This window comes from Lactuca serriola, chromosome 9 (genome assembly GCF_051521515.1).
Source record: "Lactuca serriola cultivar US96UC23 chromosome 9, Lser_US96UC23_V15, whole genome shotgun sequence".
Taxonomy (NCBI): Eukaryota; Viridiplantae; Streptophyta; class Magnoliopsida; order Asterales; family Asteraceae; genus Lactuca; species Lactuca serriola.
Window position 1 is genome coordinate 164,862,539 of NC_136416.1, and position 6,654 is coordinate 164,869,192.

Sequence of the window (6,654 nt, forward strand, 5' to 3'; positions counted from 1 at the left end):
TCCATAACAACTGCATTAACGCTTCCTCACATGCAGACTCAATCGCTCATACTCCTAAGACCGGACTTGACACTTTGACGTTAAAAACTTGCTTCCTTGACTCGCTCTCACACGAAAAACAACCATGCTTTTACCTCATCCTAAGTAATCAAAATGCAATCCTGAAAATACTTAAAGCAAACAACTATTAAAAATAATATCTTAAAGCATACACATCAAAAATAAAAGAAAATAAAAATGCAAATTGTTTAAACACAAAAACACAAAAATTAATCCTCATCCTCCTCATCATCGTTATTGGCTCCACTTCCTCCCGCTCCGTTATGGCGTGCACTAATCCGCTCGTCCCACGATGGAATATATGGATAATTCCCACCATCAATATGTGGAATATTGAAGTGGTCAAAAAGTCGTATGTGGGATTGATTGCTAAAATTTAGCCCCCGCGCCATTTGGTCTTGCATCCGCCTCATCTCTATATTGTACCAATCCATGGGTACATCTTCATTCTCTACCGGAATCACCGGCGGCTCATCCTCCATATCCCGTTCCCTTCTCGGTCTCACCCTCCTTCCCGATGCTTCAGGACCTACAACCGGGTCATCATTTGGGATGGCATAATGGCCACCACCATAGTCTTCAATAATTCGGGCCCTGCGGAAAAGAATAGGATTAAATGGGGGTGTCGGGATCAAAGTCATGAGGTTCCAGGCACCACGGTTCATCAACCCGAATGAATTAGCCAAACGGGTGACAAACATGCCTCCATTGATGCGCGATGTTTTGCGATCTTTGACCGCACCCGCTGAGAGGTATGAAGCAATACACCATGGAATGTTGCAAAAGACGCCGGGTGTGATAATGCTCCAAAGGTAGAAAACATCAAGGTTGGAAACCTTGTCATCGTCTTTCCTCTGGTTGATGGTGGAGGAAATAAGGCGGTGAATGAGGCGGTGAGTCGGTGATCGGATGCTCCCTTCCTGCGCGGACTTCGGGATATAAACTTTATTCCCAATGGTGTTCCACCAACCCGTACTCGTGACTCCATCGGGGAACGCCATATGAGTGTTTGCCAAGAAAGCCCGAAAGATGTTTGTTGAAACCAACGGTTGATCATAGATCCCTAGCCGGCAAGCAAGATCCACCACCGAGCATTGACGATACTCGCCCCCAAGACAAAAAGTAAAGCTCGTCGGGTGATACACATCCACTCCCCCATGAAAAGATACCGTGGAAAAGAACTCTAAACATAGCTCCAAATAAACCGGTTCTTGAATGCGGAAGACCCGGCTCCACCCATCACACACCATGCTGTTGCCTTCATGTTGGAACTCCTTCAAAAGGTAAGGAGCTAGTTCTTCTTCATAGCGAACGCTCTGCAGCCATTCCCAATCAATTCTGTTCGGTACATACACCTCCTTCTTCTTAATGTCTGAGAGCTTCTTCTTCCACTTCCTCATTGTTGAAGTGGATTCGATTTGCGGGAAGTTTAACCATGGAAACTCCCCTAGGCTACCAGTTGAAGATTGTCCTCTTCTGAACATGATTTCTGCATAGTAAACACACAAAACCCAGAAATACAGAAAATAATTAAAAACTGGAAGGTTTCTGTAAATCGACTGGACTCGTCGAGTCCATGCCTGACTCGACGAGTCACGTAACCTGCACGAGTCAGTCGACGGGTTGCATGAAATTGGACCTTAAAACTTGTAATTTCTGTCAAGGGTTTTTGTTCAAGGACTACCTACTAAGTACTAAGGTCAAACTAAGCATTCAAAATAACAATATTCATGAAAAATCGAAACCCTAGAATTTCATTATTTTTCAAAAACGGGTTTTTTACATGCAATTGCAGGCATAGATGGCCTTATACTCTCATTTTCTTTAGAAATCAAGAAGAAAGTTGTTACCTTTTGAGTTTAAACCTTGAGAAATTGAAGAAGATTGGAAGATTTCTTTGAATGCTTGAGAGTGTTTGCGAATGGGGGTACCCGGCGAGTGTGATGTTGAAATTGAATTTTTAGGGTTAAAACCCTATTTACTAGATGTAAAAGTAATTTCGAAATTAATTTTTTTTTCTGTAAATAAGACCGACTCGTCGAGTTGTGGTTAGACTCGTCGAGTCTGGTCGCGAAGTTAAATGCTTTTCTGGAATCCATGTGGACTCGTCGAGTCGTGGTCAGACTCGGCGAGTCATTTAAAAATTTTCATATTTTTCAAAAATTTTCTGTTTATTATGAATCATTTCACCTCACACTTAGGCTATGCAACTCTCAAGCAGACATGCCCGATGATTTAGAAGATTTAAGAATAAAAACGAATGGAAAATAAAACGAAGAATAAAAAGAAAGACTAAAAAGTAAAAGAAAGCAAACTCTATTGAACGGGTTGCCTCCCGCCAAGCGCTTCTTTTTGAGGAGTCATTAGCTAGACTCCTTCCCATTTACGTTTTGTCATCTTCAAGCATCGGGAATGTACGCCTCTCTTTTTGTGGTTTATACTTGGTTTTGTAGGCGTAAATCTTTTTCTTGTAAGCCCTCTTCAATTCGTGTCGTCTCCTTTTCATTGCTTCATCTTCAGCTGCTTGGGCTTTCTTTTTTCTCTTTTTCTGCTTTACCCCCTTCTTTTTCACCAATTCTTGAACATCCTTCTCTTTAAATTTAATGACTTCATATTTCATGATGGTCCGTGCTTTAGGTTTAGTGGTGAATTGGTGATCAGCTTCTTCCTCCCTATCCTTTATTCCTGCATTCTTTCCCGTGCCTAACCCTTCTCCAAATGGCATCGTATCAATGCATGCCACATTGGCGTGTTGTACCTCCATTCCTTTTTCCTCTTCTGCCAATTGTTCTTCATAAACAGTAACTGAAACCAGGGTATGTGAAGGACTATTCACAAACAGATCAGTTTTGGTCAAGTTTCTATCCAGATCGACTGGACTCGTCGAGTCCATTATGACGACTCGGCGAGTCGGGACGGGTTTCACCAATTCTGGATCGTTTTCTGAGTCGGCTCCTTCCAGTAGCTTTTCTAGCTCCTCCAAGTCTTTGTCAGCATCTGAAACTTCTTCTGAGTGTAGCGTGAACTTACTTGGGTCTTCTTTTAATAAAATATCAAGCTCTTTTTGCAATGCCTCATCATCTAATTGGATAGATGAGATTTCTTCTCGCTTTTCTTCTTCTTGATTGATCTCTGGATTAGCTTTAAACATCACCGACTCATCACCCACTCTTAATGTCAATGTAGTCTCGGATATGTCAATTAGGGCACATGCGGTGTTTAAGAACGTTCTTCCCAAAATAATTGGTATTTCGGGGTCTTCTTTCATCTCCACCACCACAAAGTCTACTGGGAAGATGAACTTGTCTACTTTGATAAGGAGATTTTCACATATGCCTTGTGGATGAATAATTGTTTTATTTGCCAAATGGATTCTCATATTTACCGGCTTTGGCGCTGGTAAATTTAGCTTCTTAAAGAATGAATAGGGCATCAAATTAATGCTTGCCCCTGAATCAGCCAAAGCTCGTGTGGAAACATCATTGCCAAATTGGCACGGGATTACCATATTACCCGGATCACCCTTCTTCTCAGGTAGCTCACTCATCAATACCTCCGCGACTTCAGCAAGATCTTTCCTGGCAGCAAACAAACCCTTAAGCAAGTTAAAGTATTTGGGAGTTTGGAGCATTGTGTCCACGAATGGCATATTGACTTGTAAGGCTTTAACATGCTCCATGAAGGTTCTATAGGCTTGAACTTTTTCTGAAGGAATGGCTCTGGATGGGTATGGCAAAGGAGGGTTATATGTCTTCAGAAAACTTGCTTTTTTATCCTTCCCGACTGGACTCGTCGAGTCCATTTTGGTGACTCGGCGAGTCGGATCGAGTTCTTCTCGTTCTGGTTCTTCTTCCTTTTCTGCCTTCCCTTTGGAAACCCTTAGTGTTTCAGCCACTTCTTCTTCACCGCAGGAGGTTATAACGCTCACGTTCTCGTTCCTTGGATTGGGTTGGGTGTTGCTCGGAAGTTGACCCGGTCTTCTTTCGTTTACTTGATGTGCAAGTTGGCCCAGTTGTTTCTCTATGTTGAGAATAGAAGCTTGCTGATTCTTCAATATGTTTCTGGTTTCCTGCATTGCCACATCATGATCATTATGCCTTTTCTCGGACGCGCTTATGAATTTTGTAAGTATGTCTTCTAAGTTCGTCTTCTTGTCCGTCACCGGTTCCTCCTTTTGATAATAACCCCTCTCCCTCTGCTTATATTTTTCTTCCTTAGCCTTTCTGTACTCTTCGTATGGGAGCCAATCCTTCTTCGGTTTCCTCCAGTCTTCATCATATCTATCGCCGCTAGAGTAAAATACTTGAGCCTTTTTATTTCCATTCTCGTCTCGATCACAATCCTTTGTAAGATGGGGGCCGCCACAATTTTCGCATCCTACCCTAATAGCATGGATCGTTTGATCCATTTTCGTCATTCTTCGGTCTAGGCTATCGAGTTTCGCTATTATCGCCGCCATACCATCGTTTACCGAATTTACTGCTCCACGACTCACTTCATTCCTCGGGTTGTGGTATTCTCTAGAGTGCTTAGAGAATTCTTCAATCAATTCCTTTATTTCCGGAGGTGGCTTTCGGGTGAGCGGGCCTTGTGAATCGAGTAGTTGCCTTGTGGTGACATTTACTCCATCATAAAAGATGGAGACCTCCTGTTGGCTATTTAGATCATGGTGTGGGCAATTTCTAAGCAGGCTCTTGTACCTTTCCCAAGCTTCATAAAGAGATTCTCCGGGTTGTTGCTCGAAGTTGGCAATGGCTTTCTTTAATTTGGCTATCTTGGAAGGTGGGCAGAAATGGTCTATGAACTCTTCTTTCATTTTTGCCCATGTAGTAACTGATCCGGGAGGGAGTGACTTCAACCAATCCTTTGCAGCTCCTTTGAACGTGACAGGAAGCATGCGTAGTAGCTGGACCTCGCGGGGCACATTAGGTACATTGAAGTAATCCGCCACGTCATTTACTTCATCTAAGTGCTTATAGGCGTCTTCATGATCTCTCCCGTGAAATGGTATCTCCTTGAGTTGAGCGAGAATATGGCCCTTTAGTTCGAACGTAGCGGTAGCGGGGATTGCGGGTTGCACAAGTCCCGGGCCGGTGTCATCACGCATCCTTTTCTTCCACTCCCCCATGGGGATCTCGTCAATATTAGCCATTGCGGTGGCTAAGTCTTCTTCAATATCGGATGTGTGCTCGCTTTCTTCTTCGGTCTCGTATTCGGTGTCTTTCGGGATCGGATTTTCGGTTGACAACGATGCACTGGATGCTCCTGCTTTGCTGCTCCTCTTCTTGCCAAACACGGATTTGAAGTTTTTGAGTGGTGAGTTCTTTGAAGAGGTGGTTTCTCCAACGGTTTTGCCCTTGTTTCTTCTTAATGCGGTTTCCGGATCTTCAAGAGGAGGAATTAGAGGTGTAGAGGATCCTCGGGTCATGAACTAACTGCACTTTAAAACAAAAAAAAGAACGCGTAAAAAAGAACAAAAATTTAATCTGATTCAGCGCAGACTCGCCGAGTCGGGGCGAATGCACTCGGCGAGTTCACGTAAAAATCAGAACGCGTGAAAAAGAAATTTTTTTTTTTTTTTTTTTTTTTTTTTTTTTTTTTTTTTTTTACTTAAACAAAAATTGAGCAGAAATTAACTTTGCGTAAGATGAATCTTACACAAAGGGTCGATTGAATTAGAATTTAATGCTAATTTTAGAACCGTCCCCGGCAACGGCGCCAAAAACTTGATGTGTGTAAAACTCACTTAGTTTTAATCCTACTTTAATTATCAAATAACACACAAAAGGCAGTGAACCTATCAATTGTGGTATAGTTCAAGCAAGTAGGGTATCGAACACAGGGAACGGCAAATTAAATTAAAAACTAATTCTATCTAAATTACTTTAGCAAATAAGGGTTTTTCTCTAGTTTTACAAGACTAGAAACTTATTAAAGAAAACTAATGCAAGGCTAGAAAAGAACAAATTATCTAGATTCAATAATTGGAAAGAAACTTCTGTTTAGTTCAACTCGGTTAACTTTATGGTTGCTTTTAAGGTAATAGTGCAATGGATTAATTCTTTCGTTGGTTACCGATTCAAGTGATTAAGTTGTGTTCACTATCCTAATCCTTAGCAAATAGACTAATTCAAACAGTGGCCAATTGCTTAACTTAATTATATTTACTAGATTAACTATTTGGGTTAAGTTAGACTTGCAATAGCTAATTAAACTTTTATTTTTAATTAACCTCTTGTTCAATAGTCATCTTACAAGCTCGCACATGAATTTACTCAATTTTACTTGTTAATCCTAGTTTCATATTCATTAATCCTAGACATATGATTTAGTGGTCACTTATCATACGAGGTTGATAATTAATAGATGTTCATGCTAATTAACTATCTTCCTATTAACAGAAAATAAATTATCATTCATACACAAGGTTCTTTAGCAAGCTAATATAACAATTAATCACCAACTTAGAATTAATCCTACCAATCAATCAAACCATATTGTCAACTTTGTATCCCCAAACAGAAGTATAAAGAAATTAGTTCATAACTAAGGTGAATAACAGCAAACAAATAAGTTCAAGTTGCTTAATCATAT

The 6,654-nt window shown here is 41.0% G+C and overlaps 1 non-coding gene across 1 annotated transcript; it reads left to right on the top strand.

Moving 5' to 3' along the window:
- Window positions 1–4,721: 4,721 nt before the first annotated feature.
- Window positions 4,722–4,828, top strand: LOC145077313 (small nucleolar RNA R71). Its single transcript, XR_013693094.1, has one exon. It is a non-coding gene; the product is annotated as a small nucleolar RNA R71 (small nucleolar RNA).
- The last annotated feature ends 1,826 nt before the right edge of the window (window positions 4,829–6,654 follow it).